This window comes from Spea bombifrons, chromosome 4 (genome assembly GCF_027358695.1).
Source record: "Spea bombifrons isolate aSpeBom1 chromosome 4, aSpeBom1.2.pri, whole genome shotgun sequence".
In the NCBI taxonomy this organism is placed as follows: domain Eukaryota; kingdom Metazoa; phylum Chordata; class Amphibia; order Anura; family Pelobatidae; genus Spea; species Spea bombifrons.
Window position 1 is genome coordinate 110948687 of NC_071090.1, and position 16614 is coordinate 110965300.

The window sequence follows — 16614 nt, forward strand, 5'->3', positions numbered from 1 at the left end:
TTTTCCTGTTGAGGATTGTGTGATCAAGGTCTAAAGATTAAGAGACAATTTAACCCTTTCTTGTCCTATGACAGAATAGATTCGACAAAGTATTTCACCGCTTGTTGTCTAATGTCGGATTTACTAGATGACCACTAGGTGTCGCTATTATAGAAAATATATTTTACAGCATGTGGTTCAATGTTGGATTTCCTAGTGACCACTAGATGTCGCTATTTTAGCACTCCCTGTAGAAGTCAACCAGGCAAATCAAGCAGGTGCCAAAGAGGTGATTTTCCAGAGGAGCGTCCAATTTTTGGGGCTCTTTTCAAAAGACATTCCAAAAGTAGTGTTTGCTTGTTTTTTTTTTTTTTCTAATTGACTGTTTTAGCCCAGAGCGAACAGTCGATCTTGTATGTCGGGCAACAAACTAGAGTCATAATGAGGGCTCTCTAAAACTAGTTTGCAGCCACCAAAACCAGCCAGTGCTGCTACCACATGCCCCAGTGGCCTAATGGATAAGGCACTGGCCTCCTAAGCCAGGGATTGTGGGTTTGAGTCCCATCTGGGGTGCTCTTAACCGAGCAAGGGACTGGTTTGGCCCAGTGTAATGCTGTTCGTAAGACATCTGCCAGTAGGCAAGGTTTTTTTTACGCCAGGAATCAATTCCACCCGAAATCCATGTCCCAAAACCACCCCTTTAAGCATGGCTCTACAAGCTTGCATGGGAATCACAAAGCTTTTCACACGCCTATTTTGAAAGAAAAAACAGACAATTGGCTTGTGGACTGAAAAGGCTTCAAGCGAACTTTGGTCAAGCTACCTTTCTTAATGTGCAAGAAGCCTTTTCATCAATTTTCGCTGTCCCACAGAGGAGCGTTAAGTTTGCAAGTGACAAAACAAGAAAACCGAGTGTAAGCTGACACCAGCACAAAGCTCCAGTGGCGCAATCGGTTAGCGCGCGGTACTTATAAGGCAGTATTTGTTGAGCAATGCCGAGGTTGTGAGTTCAAGCCTCACCTGGAGCACTTCCCTTTAAGCTTTCAAGTTTTATTTGAAAGGTTTTTTTAAGGGATAATTTGCAGGAATATATTTTCTCCAATATTTTCATTAGTAGACGTTAACACGGCTTAATGAAGCACTGACCGCGGTTAAGAACTGCTGGGAGAGTTCATGGTTTCAAATCGGGTGACAACGATTTCCTGGTGGACTACACATGCTCAGTAGGTAAGAATTAGCTATATTATTAGTACAGAGTGATTCTGAATGTGATTTTAGTGATGTAGATGAGTTTCATACAATGACAAAATATTAATACATGGTTTTAGAATAGTATTTATTAATTGCTTTATAGTTATAAGGAAATAAAATTGTTTGGTATAAAAATTCAATTGATTTTTTTGGAATATATATACTAAGGATGGACATTTTGAAGAAATAGTTAGAGCCATTGTGAGTTATTGCATGCAGAATTATTTACAGATTTAAGATTTTATCCCAAAAATGCTTAGTGTTTCAGGAAATGTATATGAATAATGACATTTCAAGACATAGCTCTATATGCATTAAAAATATAGAAAAAACTATTTAGTATGTATCGTGTTTTATTTCTTGGATGATCCTTTCCTTCAGCAAAAGAAGATGACTGATGGCTTTGCTGATCATGGGTGCTGTAAGAGTTTTTTCCACCAGAGGCTTTTTGCCCTTTCAGGTCCAAGGGGTAGATTGTGATTTTTGCCGTCACCCAGACTTTGAGGTAAGAGGGAAGGAAATGAGCTCCAACTCGCATGCATTTTACAGGTTAATTAATTGGCGATTTGCTCTCCTGCATGCCAGTGTATGCAAGTTTGTTGTTTTTTTTAAGTGCATATGTGGGCCTTTCCACAAAAATGTATACATTGAATACCCAATAGACTTTATTCTAAACTCTTTTGAGGCCATTTATAATAAACTTTTTCAAGTTTATCTTAATATCGTCATTTCGAAGGCTATATATAATGGGGTTAACAAATGGGCAAAGCACTGTATACAAAGGAGATAACAATTTATTCATGTTTAATGATTGTTTTTTGGAAGGAGCCAAATAAACTATAATTACAGTCCCGTAGTAGGTGCACACTACAGTCAGGTGAGAGCTGCAGGTGGAGAAGGCCTTCTGCCTCCCGGCGCTGGAGGAGATACCAAGGATGGTGATGACAATGGAAACATATGTGAAAATAATAAAGAGGAAAGGAATGGTTACAAAGGGTATGCCCATGATAAAATCTATGAGTTCAGCAGCAGTATGCTTTGTACATGAGAGCTCTAGTAGAGGAGCGAGATCACAGAAATAATGGTCAATGACATGACCGCAGAACTGTAACACTGAAACCGCAGGGGCAACCATAAATGTTATCATACATGCTAAAAGCCAAGAATAAAGAATAAGTTGAACATTTAGCCTAAAATCCATGACAGAAGTGTAATGCAGAGGGCGGCAAATGGCTAAATACCGGTCGTAGGACATAATTGCAAGAAGGAAACACTCTGAAGCTAGTGAAACACAATAAAAATAAAACTGGGTGATGCAGCCTGAAACAGATATTGTGCTTCCTCCATTAATTATAACGTGAAGCATGTTGGGAACTATAACTGTGGTCAGAAGGTTGTCGCTCAATGCCAGCTGAGTGAGGAAGAAATACATGGGAGATTTCAGGCTATCAAACTTTGCCACCAGTATAATAATCAGCAGGTTCCCGACTAACGTCAAGATGTAGATCACAAGGAACACAACAAATATTAAAGCGTTAAACATCTGAGGATTCTGAAAACCCAACAGCAGAATCTCGGTCACTTTGGTCTGGTTTATTTCAAACATATAGATCAAGAGAGGAGATATAAATATCTGACAGATTTTACAGAAACAGGCACATAAGGGTTAATTGTTTCTTCTCGGTGCTTCAGCTCTATCTTAATTCTGCAGTTTTTTTACCTCATAGAGACCAGTTGATATTTTTTGTAAAAACCCAAATCAATTTTTAAGGAAACTAAAAGTTCTATAAGCAGTTAATCTGAGTGTTTAACGTAAAGACGAAGTAACAGGTAGAGATGGTATTACAGTGACCCAATAGCGATGAAAGTCCAAAGGTTTGTTCTCAGGTTATGCAGTTCTCTTCACACTGAACTTGGAGCTTCAGTGAAATCAGAGATATTATATATGTACAGATTCAAATATAACCTACAAAGAAGAAAAATAACATATTTTAGCTAAAAGAATTTAGTTAGTGGTAAACCTCGAGTTACATACAGTAAAATCTCAGCTATTATATATAAATGCGTAAAACACTAGTGTATTATTGACAGACATTATTTCAACCCACTTGGTCAAGTCTGTAAAAGTTGAGTAGAGTGGGGATTTACGAGTTGCAGACGAGGACATGAGAGCTGGAAGTTGGAAATGACACCAATTTTGGTTGGGAATGCCAAAGAACAGGTCGTATGCCTCATTTGGCACCAGTCAACATTATGGTCTTGAAATACTGACAAAATATATGCATTTCAAAGTAAGATTTAAAAAAGGGAGTATCAGGGACATTTTGTAGACACAAAGCACTCAGAAGAAAAATATTGGAAATAATTAAAATATATCTACTGTACCTTCCTATTATCACTCTATCACCTAACTAGACATCAAGACATAGATAATTAGGTATATAAAATATTTAAAAAATATATCAAAAGTCATTTAGTATTCTTGTTTGCTTTTTTCGAAGAGCTTTAGAAGCCTTTAGAGCTTTGGAAAACTTACCAGCCTCGTCCACCTTGTTATATCACCATATCAGAGGATTCAGGTTTTGATCTAACCGAAGCAAGGTTGAAATAATTTCCTGATAGGACCCCACACTGTCTCTGTAGAAGACATACCGGGCAATAAACAGACATCGCCTGCTTTAGAGGTTTTTATAATGTTAAAAAACCATGACGTCCTTTCTCTGTAAGGACCCCGGGGATGGGCATCTCTCAGAGAACTCCAGGGAAGAGGCCTGATTGCAGCAATACTGGGATTACACATCCCTCTGTGTATTAACTATTTTTAAGTTAAAGTGACTCAGGTTCATTGGATTTGGGATTTTTAAATCAAATTCATGCATCTTCCAGGAAAATAGAGAATATTTCACAAATCCCAGCTCACTTTGTATAGTAATAGAGAACCCCACTGACCAATAACGTGAGCAGAAAGTTATAAGAGAACACAAAACTCAACCTAATGTAACATTAGGAAAAACCTAGTATAAATGGATGGGCATTTCATTTAATTTAGCGCTAATTACTATTTATTTAGGAAGGGTCAAGTGATTCTTTACAGGATGGAAGTCTTGACAGGCAGTCAATCAACTTAAGTTTAACTAGATTGAGCTGACTCAATCCCAATTGCATACCCTCAGATTCTAACACTTGCAAAACAAGTTGTACATTCACTTGAGTGTCTCACCTTCTGGCATTTGAGTTGAGGGGATTTAAAATAAATACAATTCCCTTTGTCAGGACACAGACCCCATCCCATTCCTCTCTCCCTCCATCTCTGTTCTGCGGTATTGAAGGAGTTAAAAAAAGAAAAACCTCCCCTTCACTAAGACTCCCTTGAGATCATGGCCGCAATGAGAAAGATAAAAAATATTTAGCCCCACATACCTATGAGTTTGGGATTGGGTAGGGTTATATAGAGCAATTTACCCCTCAGTTTTTTTATTACCACACATGGAGTATAGGAAAAATGGTGCTTTTGTGGTTAAAACAGGTCCTAAGGATCATAGCTTTTCTAATGATTTATTTAGTTTAGTCTTTTTCTTTGTTATCTTACCTTGAGTGCATAATTTTTGTAAGTTCCGGGCATGTATTTTCACATCAAACTTGCATTCACTCACATGACCTCACATAAAACTCGCAAAATTTATAGTTACATGGCCTTGCAAAAATATTTGACAAAAAAGTTGTTTACCTAGTATTTTTTTATTTTTTTTCTATAATTTTAATACTTTACAAACATGACCAAGTTTTAACATGTGATGGCATGCCTTCTCAATCATGAAAGGTCAATCGAGTTAATCCTTAACTTGAACGACTGCTTCACATCTTAGTGAATACAGTAACTGAGTTATTTTATGCTATGGAGAAATGTATTTCATCATCTCTTGAAAAAAAATATCTTCAAACCTCCAATGCATAACTTTGTGTAAGTCTTCCTTATAAATATGTCACAATCAGAGGAGAGGTATAAAAGGGGGGTACAAAGCTGACCCATACCTCCATCAAGTACTGAATAAACATCTTAAAAAAAATAAACCTACAAGACAAGAGGCATGGTACCCATCCAATGCTTCCTTCCATTCTTTCCATCCCATGCTTGGGGATCCTATAGGATGTAAGAAGATGCCTCACCAAATGGAAAAAAAGGTTAAGGTTAAGGAACTCTAACTCCAATTAACAAATTATGAGGTTGGGATGCATGGTTGCTGTCTGTTTCTTCCAGGAAATTTAATTCTCTGTCCCGCACTTCACGTACTTACAATCTGTATGTGAGTGCATGCGAGTTTGGAAAGGTAGAATACATTTAAAAATAGAGGTCAATAGAACCCGCTATTAACCAAGGAGAAATCGACAATGACCATGCATTCCTCCGCATCGCATGCAGTGAGTAATTAAATGAATATGGGGCTATAGTGTTTAGGTGGATGGCAGGGTGAAATATGATAAAGTGAACTTATAGGCCCTGTACTGTGAGAGAGACATAATGTTAGAAAAAATACAAAAAATTCCAACCTACCTCCTTCCTCTAAATTTCCCAGGTGCATATCAGAATGTTAATCCAAGCACTCAAAAGAGAAATGCAACCCATTCAACTGTGATCTGTGCACCCACTGGTCTTTGTTTGCCGCCCAAAAATTCCTAAGAAAGGAAGACTTAAAGAACACTAATCATACCAAAAAAATCCTTACCTATGGCCTATCCTCTAAATGCCACAAGTGGCTAGGCATGAAATTGATGGTCACACAATCATAAAGAGAGACAGAGCAACAATTGCAAGATGACTCACTCCATAAAACGGTCCCCTTTTAAAAAAGAAAGAAAGAAATAAAGAAAGAATAAAAACAGAGGAGCTGACAATGACACTACCTTCCCTTACTTTATGTACAATGGGGCATGAGGGAAAGTATAGTGTTTAGAGTGATGAGAGATGGGATGTGTCTAGTCAGATAGAGAGTATAAAGAAATATATACTAATACACATCTCTACTAAACACCTTCCTCTTAATCTTCTAGCTGTCCACTCACTTGACACTTATATAGTAAAAAGCTTGTCCAGATCCATCTAGTAGTCATGTGTGAAGTCACTAAAGCCTTTTGTTCCTTAAAATTAAACAAAAGCCCAAGGAATAATTAAAAATAAAGAGGGCAGACATTAAAAATAATAAGGAGGGCAGTTGGCCTTCATTGGTTGATGCCAGAGGAGGCCCCTGCCGGCGACCAATAGAATCACTCGCACAGAGCTTTAACTCCTGGAGCCTTCCCAAGCCAAGTTTCGGCATCAGGAGGTAAAGGTCTGTATGAGCGACTCTATCGGTGACCGGCACTGAGCTCCCTTAATGAAGGGCAGCTGCTCTTACGGTTCTTTGACTCATGACGCTGAAGCCAATAGTCTCCCCAGGCCAAGTTGCTCCGTGGTGTGCCTTGCCCTGCTTTTTGCCAAGTGTGTTGAAATTCCTGTTCCTCCCAAGCCAAGTTGCTCAGAGCAGTTGTCTGAGTCTTAGACATTCACTCTGAGCAACTTGGCCGTGGAGGAAGGAATACTTTGGTCTCCCTGACAAAGTGCAGGGCAAGGTGTTAAAGGTACAGACGAGTGACTTTGTTGGTAGGCAGTGGCCTCCTCTGGCATCATTCATTGGCAAGGCACAGGGCAATGTACAGCTCAGAGCAACTTGGCATGGGAAGACTAATGGCTTTGGTGTCATGAGTAAAGGTCTGTCGTAGTGATCGGCTCTAGGTCGTCTCTGGTGCGTATTACACTTGTCTGATTTATTGTGCACATTGCCTGTGTAACCTTTTTGTGTGCTCTTGTTTTCTCTCATTGTGCATATTTTCAATAAAGGAGAATTGAGAAAAAATGAGTAAAGGTCTGTAAGAGTGACTCTATTGATCACCACCAGGAGGCTCGTCTGACATCAACCAGTGAAGAGCAGCTGCCCTTCATTGGTTGATGACAGAGGAGCCCCATGCCAGTGACCAATAGAGTTGTTCTTACGAACGTTTAAAATTCTGGCGCCACAACTGCTGCATATTTTTTTCGCGTTAACTCTGTGTTAACCCTCGTATTAACCCCTGCAAAAAAAAAAAAAAAAGGAAAGGAAAAAAATGAATATGAAGAATGTGCACAAAAATTTGCCTGAAAAGAACATAAGAATGGGCGAATATTTGTGAATATGAAGGTTTTTTTTTCACAAAGTTGAACACGACGACTTAGCCCAATTCTAGTGTCTACTCCCTTTTTGCTCAAGAATATTAAGCCTTATGGGGAAAATGTGATCACTTAGCTTGGATTTAATTTTAAAAACTCCAATTTAATAAATCTCAGTAACTGATATGGTGTGAACATAATTAAGACACACAGGAACGTGTAGTCCCAGTACTCCTGCGATCAGGCGCCTTCCCTGAACTGGGCATTACTCGTCCCGGGTGTCCTCATACAGAAACAATGTCATGTTTTTTACACAGTATAAAGACCCCTGAATCAGTCATTGTCTGTTTATTGCTTGGAACTTCTGCTGCTTCTTAACAGAAAACCATATTTCCATCTAAATATCCAAATATATATGGAGTCCCTTAATTCATTTTCTTATATGGTAACATAAGAGGACTGGTAAGTTTACATTTTCTGTTATCTTTTAACCCCTTGAGGAATGTTTTTTTTTTTTAACATGTTTGCACTAAAAGACCAGTTTTTGTGCTTTTGCTATGTTTTTATTCCACTAACTATTTTTTTTTCAAAGTTTGCCCCTAAAAAACTATATATAACCAGTTTTACGCCTGTGTTTAGGTATTTGTCCTGTTTTTTGGAAACACCTCATATGCCTGGTATTTTCAGTTTGGCACTTACAGGGTTAAATATGAATGATACATTATGATATGAATGATTTTTAAAACATGTGGTACGCTGGGAGTTGCGCCCCAATGGCAGCCGGAAAAAGAAAGACTTACATAACATTAGTAAGCTAACAACCTTTCCAATATTTTGGATAATAATATAACTATTGTATCTGATTTTGCAGGTTATACATTAGGACCGGACATTTTTAACATTGTTGATCTCAGGCCTGAGTGATGTCTCAGGACTTTGGTCTACTACTTTTTAAGAATTTCGGAGAAGAAGATTAATTTTCTCAATGATGAAATTCCATATGTACTTGCGGCATCATCGTCTTTGCATGAAAACACTATAAGTACTAAAGATGCATAATTAAGTGATTGCTGGGGTATCAGGAAGAAGAGCCTTCAGAGACATTTTTTTTGTAAAATCTATCAGATTAAATATTTCATCTGCTTTTTTATTTGTAAAAATGTTTGAAGTCAACCAAACAAAAGTTTTGGGGCTTCTGCTGTTGGGTTTTCAGAATACTCGGACTGTAAACTCTCTTCTGTTTGTTCTGTTCCTTGTGATCTACATCTTGACGTTAGTCTGGAATCTGCAGATTATTATATTGGTGGGAAAGTATCCGAGGCTGAAATCTCTCATGTATTTCTTCCTCACTCAGTTATCGGTGTGCGATATCCTTGTAACCACAATTATAGTTCCCAATATGGTCCATGTTACAATCAATGGAGGAAGCAGAATATCTGTTACCGGCTGCGTCACTCAGTTTTCTTTTTATTGTGTTACAGAAACCACAGAGTGTTTCCTTCTCACAATGATGTCCTACGACCGGTATTTGGCCATTTGTCACCCCCTGCATTATAACTCCATCATGACTTTGAGGCTCTGTTTTCAACTTATTGTGTTAGTGTGTCTTTTAGCATGTTTATTTACATGTATTCTTGCATCCTTAGTTTTAGCCTTATGGTTATGCGGTCATGTCATTGACCATTATTTCTGTGATTTAGGTCCTCTCCTAGAGCTCTCATGTACAAAGCATCCTCTTGTAGAACTTATAGATTTCATCTTAAACGTACCATTTGTAGTTGCCCCTTTCTGCTTTATTATTTTTACATACGCTTCCATTTTTATTGCCATACTTAGAATCAACTCCACCATCGGGAGGCAGAAAGCCTTCTCCACCTGCAGCGCTCATTTGACCGTAGTGTGCACCTACTATGGGACTCTGATAATAGTTTATATGTCCCCTTCGGTTAAAATAAATAAGATATTCTCTCTTCTATTTACAGTGCTTTGCCCATTTTTTAACCCAATTATATACAGTCTTAGAAATGAACACATTAAAATACATTTGAGCAAGTTTATTTTTAGGTGTGTAAGACGGATGTAGAAGAAAAGCCTACAAACCAGTTTTCCTGCTTCATCTCATAAATATTTACATTCACTGTCAATCTCTTGCAAATTTTGTGAAAAACAGTTCCTCTTATCTATCACCCTCTCTGTAAAGGAAAGCTTCCTCAAATTAGAACGAAGCCTCTGACCTCATAATATTACATGTTGACTACTCAACAATCCTCCTAGTGAGTCTCCTCCTTGAAATATACCTTTCATATTATATTTGCTAAATACATAAAGGAATTTGCCAAGGTAAAAGAATGAAGCAAATTTCACAGAGTGAGACATGTTAAAACTTCTGATGTAATGTGAGGGACTTTTATGTAGTAACAAGCAGGGGTCTTCCAGAAGAAGAAGTAGAGGTTAGATAAATCTAAAAAAATTGAATGGAATGTATATTTTAACTGTTTTTCCAGGTCACTAAAATGTATATTTTTGTTGTTTCAGATGTTTTTTAATATGCATTTATTTTACATGAACATATGTAACGTTTCACCCTTCGCTGGCTGGACTTGTTCAAACTTTGTGTTGCTCATTTCCATTTCCAACCACTAGTGGCCACCCTTGTCACTCAGAACCACTCAGACTGATTATCAGGTCCAGTTGCACCTTATTACCTGATTTAGCCAGCCTTTATAAACCTGCCCAGCCCTTCAGCCTGGGCCTTGACATTGACATTTTAGGACTGTCTGTTTGGTTCCTGATCTTCTCCTGTTTGGTTTCTGATCTTCTCCTGTTTGGTTTCTGATCTTCTCCTGTTTGGTTTCTGATCTGCTCCTGAGTTACGGCCAGCGACCCACAAGTGGGATATCTGACGTGTGCCCTGCAAGTTGGCTTACCTGTCGTGTGTGCCCCATCCAGAGGGCTTCTAGTCGTGTGTGCCCCATCCAGAGGGCTTCTAGGTGTGTGGCCCATCCAGAGGGCTTCTAGTCGTGTGTGCCCATCCCGAGGGCTTCCTGCCGTGTGTGCCCCATCCAGAGGGCTTCCAGCCAAGAGACTTTCCTTGTTTATATGTTGTTGTACCATCTTCTGCAATACAACTATTATCAGCATCTTCTGTCTGTGATTTATTTCCTGCGCCTGTCTGTACCAACCCCAAGCCATCATGCATCGTGGGGTACAGACAGAGCCCCTCGTATCCCCTGCACCTAGGCTCCTATCAGACCTGATAACCCGGTCCGTGACAACATATAAGAAAAAATAAAACAATCAAAGAATTCTGTATCCTGAGCTATGACATCATCTACAATTCCAAAATCATAGGGGTTTTTATGTCTTTAATAAGCTACATATCAACATTATTGGCTGATTTCCCAGATTTCTCCAGTCTCTATGTGCCATTGCTTAAGCTTTGGACGTAGCCAGGTAAGATTGTCAATTCAAATTTTCACTTCTCTGATTTTTATTTGATTTGAAAAGAAATCCTGACTTTTTTTCCATTGATTTAATAAACATAAATAAATATATTTAAAAATGAATTTATTTAACTTATGTGAATGCATTTGTGTTTAATGAACAGAACTGACATGATCGGGGAACTGCAATTTTCTACATATTTGAATTAAAATTATTTCAAATGTATTACTGTATAGTGGTTTTATGTAGTCGACTATTTTGCCTACATTAATATACTAGAATTTGTTAAAAAGTATTGTTTTAAAATTATTGATTGTATGGCTTGTAACTCTTTAGTCAAAAATAAACTAATAAAATGTACTGAATACAATTTTAAAAATTTTTTTTAATTTGCCTATATTTTGTTAGGGATATTAATGAGACAAAATAGGCAAAACCAATATTTTATCACATACGCAAAATAACGACGCTACCAATCATTGTGGTACCACATCCACAAGATTAATTTAAGGAGATACCCTATATTTTATCTCCGATCCTAAATCCTTTCAGATCGCCGAAAATTATAATTCAAATCAGATATAGATCACCAAGATAGTCAATCAAAAATATTTATTGTAAATACAATTTATAAAATCTATATATGGGTCACACAGTGCATGATATAAAACACAAAGTTCTTAAAACATATAAAAATTGAATCAATTGAAAAACAGTATATTATCGATAGTTATCAATATGAATTGGTACTTTATGAGTCTAACACACAATTAATTTCCATTCCACTCAGCAACCAAAAATTGATAATAATCAGGGCAGTAATAAAAATATCACTATCTCTCTTATATATTAGTTCAACTAATATGACAAATTAAAATAATTTAATAATGTCTAAGAGTATTTAGTGAAGTTCCTAATAGATGCAAATAATGTCAAACTTCATCTACAGGTAAAAATACCTTTTCATTATTGTTATTATCACGGGTTATAAGCTGCAGTCTCACAAGCCGCCATATACAATAATGCCATATATTATTTCCCAGAAACAGGGAATTCTATATGAAGAAGACAAAATTCATCTCTATTCAGAATAATAAAACGATTATATTTACCACCACTTGTTGCTGTGATCCAACTGGTCCTTGTAGAAATTAATCCAGGTTCAGTGGCAAGAAATTGAATGGAAAGAATATCACTTTAGGTTAGAACTCAAAGTAACTCCAAGAGTGAAATATGGTGTCAGGATCTTAAAATTCCAATTCTCTGCGGTTTATTTGGTGAATCAGCCCGTCCGGGTCTATCTATCACAGGGTCAGTTCTTTTAAGGTCCGTTTCTTAGGTGAGAGTCCTTAATTATTAAAAACCTTAGCTTTTAAAGACAGGGCTTATTATCATAGCCTCCACCTCTTGATTGGAATTCTCCAATCATAACAGTGGGTTTTACCCATTAAAATTAGGATTTCTACTCATATTTACACCATTGTAATTTCTTACTTTACCTGTGAGAGACGCTCTGGTCTAAGAATTAACTTAAAACCATTACATATGTGTTTGGAATTTATCCTTGGTCACCCTTATCACCAGGTGTTACCTCCTAGATAGTAACTCAGGACTTGGTAGTCTTACCATGTATCCCCCATACGAATTCACGTTCCCAAGGATATGCAGCGTCTACTCCTTAACTTTCTCATGGAAGATGATATTAATTGTATCATACTTACTGAAACATCTATATACATGAATACTTCTTTGTTCTCAATTATAGAGAGAACAAGGACAAAAAGAAATAATCACTACATGATTAAGTAAAATAAAATGGCTCTGACTCCATTTTGTGTTCATGTAAAATACAGAATATATGGAATACATGTTTTCTATGATAAAATATCTGACATAATTTGGTGCCTTAGTACATTTTTGTAATTGTAATGTAGATTTAGTCAAGTGCCTTTAAGAGCCGAATGGTGATGTTAATACAGCAAAAATACAGTTCAAAATAAATTAGATTTTTCCAATTTTATGGATCCAAGTTCATTCTCATCTCCTGATGTGCCTGTATGTATTAACCCCGTCAATCCCAGGGGTTTTTGGTACCTCAAAGCCCGGAGCAATTTTGCCATTTTTGGGGTATGTCGGTTTAGCGTTTATTCCCCTTTCCTGTGAATAGTGTACCCATGTAAACTATATATTGTTTTTTCAAGGAGAGATAGAGCTTTCGTTTGATACCATAGTTAGATAATTCGATGAAAATTTAGGATGAGGAATTTAGTAAAAACTAGCAAAAAATCGAATTTTTGAATTTTTTTATTTTATATACCGTATCGGCCCGAATATAGGCCACACTTTTTCCCCCCACTTTAAGTCTTTAAAGTGGGGGTACGGCCTATATTCGGGGTCTAGCGCCCGACGCCCGGGACATGCAGTCCCGGGCGCCGGGCAGGCAGCGCGGTTAGGATACAGATCCCCCGCAGCGGTGCAGGGGACCTGCATCCTACTGTCTGATACGCTCAGACAGCCTCCCCTGCCGGCACTTTCCACGGGGGAGTACCGGGACGGGAGGTTGTCTAAGCGCACCGCACGGACGTTCACCGTCACCACGATGCATTTTAACCCCCCCCCGACTTACCAGGGCAGACTCCCGGGTGTCTTGCAGGGCCAGCGGAAGACATCTACGCAATACGCGTATACAACTTCCGGAGTTGTATACACGATGTGCATAGATGTCCCCTTCCGGCCCCGTAAGAAACCCGGGAGTCTGCTCTGGTAAGTCGGGGGGGGGGAGGACAGAGTGGCAGCATATCTCGGGGGGGGGACAGAGTGGCAGCATATCTCGGGGGGGGAGGACAGAGTGGCAGTATATCTCGGGGGGGAGAGGACAGAGTGGCAGCAAATCTCGGGGGGGGGGACAGAGTGGCAGCATATCTCGGGGAGGGAGGACAGTGGCAGCATATCTCGGGGGGGAGAGGACAGAGTGGCAGCATGTTTTTTGGTGCTTTTTTAAAGAAAAAAACTTTTTCTTTAAAAAAGCACCAAACTTTTAGGGTGCGGCCTATATACGGGGGTGGCCTATATCCGAGCCAATACGGTATATATTTCCCTCTCTGAATCCTCGCAAAATTAGGTAAAGTGCAAATTCCATCCAGATTTATCAATTCAGGTGTCCTGATTTCAGAAATACCTCATTTATATAGAATTTCCAGACTTTCCCAGCACTCATAGGCAACATACTATAAGGTGTACAATATTTTTAACAAAGCCATAGAATTTTTACATTAGGTATGATGGGATTGCAACTCTAATTTCAAACAAATAAACCAAAAATACCCACAAAAGTATATATTTCTGTAAAGCAGACAGCCCAGACAATCTTATCAGGAGTATTTAGTAGACTTGGGCACCAGGGGCTCTTCGTCTTTGTCTTCATGCTCGTCTTCATAAAAAAAAAAAATCTTCGTATTCCGCGAATATTCGCCCGTTCCTGTCTTATCTTCGGGCGAATATTCGTTTTTTTTTTCCGGTTAAGGGGTTAATACGGGGTTAACGCGTACCGCAGCAGCTGCGCCAGGAGTTTAAATGTACGTATGAACAACTCTATTGGTCATCAGCAGGGGGCTCGTCTGCCATTGGTTGATGGCAGACGAGCCCCCTGCTGGCGACCAATAGGGTCGCTCGTACAGACTGTTAAACTCCAATAAAGTCGCTCGTACGGACATTTAACTAATTGAACAGGGAGGGAGACCAGTGGGATGTGCCGGGTAAGTTGCAGCATTGAGGTTTTAAAAGTCTGCACGAGCGACTCTGTTGGTCGTTCGTACAGACTTTTAAAACCTCAATGCTGCAACTTACCCTGCAGATCCCACTGGCCTCCCTGTTCTATCAGTTAAATGTCCGTACGAGCGACCAATAAAGTCGCTTGTACGGACATTTAACTGATAGAACAGGGAGACCAGTGGGATCGCCCGGGTAAGTTGCAGCAGTGGGGTTAACTTTTATTAGGGGTTAACTTTTTTTTTAAAGGGTTAAGGGGCCGTGCGAGTGAGCCTATTGGTCGCTTGCAGGGTCTTCCTCTGGCATCAACCAATTGGTTGATGCCAGAGGAGGTTCCTGTAGGCGACCAATAGGCTCATTCGCACTGCCTTTGTAACCCGTGACGGCGAACCTGCGGATTTGCACTTCCAGGAACTGCCGCGATGCCGCGATGACAAGGTAAGTTAGAAGAGGGGGGAGAATGGTAGACGAAGACGATCACGAAGATCTTCGTGGTTTGTGTCTTCGTCTTCGCCTACGTTTTATCGCCGCTGTCTTCTCTTCGGCGTGTCTTCGGAACGAACACTCTTCATGTTCGTTTTCATGTTCCCCCAAAGATGAATGCACAAGTCTAGTATTTAGGCTCTTGAACGGGGGCAGGAGGGTTATACCTTTTAGATGTTGTGTTAGGGCAATGAGATGTAAGGGTTTTTTTTCTTAATATTATTGTTTTTATATTTTTTGATTATTTTTTGTATTTTTTGTAATTGTTTTGTATTTTTTTTAAATTGCACTGATATCAGTGGGGTATGGTAAGAAGTCCTCTTAGGGACCTCTTGAACATGTTTGTAATCACAATGACATAACTTAGCTTGCTTTATTTTTTTTCTTTTTTTATTATTTATTGTATTTTTTAGTGATATTTGTATTGTAAAAAAAAATCACTTAAACTTTTTTTTTCCGTTTCTTAAGCACGTGAGAAGAGTGAGAAACATGGTTTCTCACTCTCCTACCTGCGATCCCCTGCACCGTTCACACTGTGATCTCTATGCAGACTTGCATACAGGGAATAGTATAAAACAGGGAATAGTATAAAACAAACACGAAACAGTACTGGTACAGAAACAGGTTAATAGAAACATGCTGCAATACATCATTTCTCCACTGGGTGGTAGTGTAAGGGTACAACCCAATATAGAACTATGTACAAACATAAACATATATACAGATATCAGAACGCACTGTCTTCATCTCCTAGCAACAAACTTCTCAATGTGATGTGATTATTTTTATAAATTCTAGCCTCTGAAATGATGCAATTTGTCCCTTTGTTCATTGTCTACACAAGGGTTCCCTGAAAACCTCTGTAGAATATCCATCCCTAGTGACCTCCTACAGAATATCTTGAAAAGGTATAAATATATTCACAGCGCACATAGACAGACTTAATGCATTTAAAATTCATCAGCAGGAGGCAGGTGAGTTCATTACTCAGAATCTTTATGGTTTTTATTTGAAATTTCTAAGTATTGGCTCAGAAGGAGAAAAGATAAATCATGAATCTTTTTAATGTGATATCATATTACAGCCTGGTTAATTTAAAAAAATGTTTTTGTCTGATTCTCACATTTGAAAATCAAATATTTAAATTTGTGTAACAGAAGGAGATAGCCTCAATCATGCGTTGAAATGGGGCCATCGGTCTGCCGGCCTGTGACACATGGCGGGATAAATTACAGGAGATGAAATAAGTTTGTGTGATAAAATTATTTATTTTTGTCGTTTTTATAATTAATTTTTTTTTCACTGAACACCGGGCTTTCGAAAATAATTGATATTTTACATATACATTAGAACACATATTATTTGTTGACATATTATTTATTTTAGGCCATATTTGGTCAATGATCTACCCGGCTAATTTCAGCAAATAACAATTCCTTTTTTGTTTGTTTGTTTCAGATAATATTCATGCATTCATTTTTTACATAAAAAACATCTTAGAGAATCTT

At 38.4% G+C, this 16614-nt stretch overlaps 2 non-coding genes across 2 annotated transcripts; both read left to right on the plus strand.

Moving 5' to 3' along the window:
* Positions 1 to 479: 479 nt before the first annotated feature.
* Positions 480 to 552, plus strand: TRNAR-CCU (transfer RNA arginine (anticodon CCU)). The gene has a single exon. It is a non-coding gene; the product is annotated as a tRNA-Arg (tRNA).
* A 362-nt stretch (positions 553 to 914) lies between these two features.
* TRNAI-UAU (transfer RNA isoleucine (anticodon UAU)) lies at positions 915 to 1007 on the plus strand. The gene is given in 2 exon segments: positions 915 to 952; positions 972 to 1007. It is a non-coding gene; the product is annotated as a tRNA-Ile (tRNA).
* The last annotated feature ends 15607 nt before the right edge of the window (positions 1008 to 16614 follow it).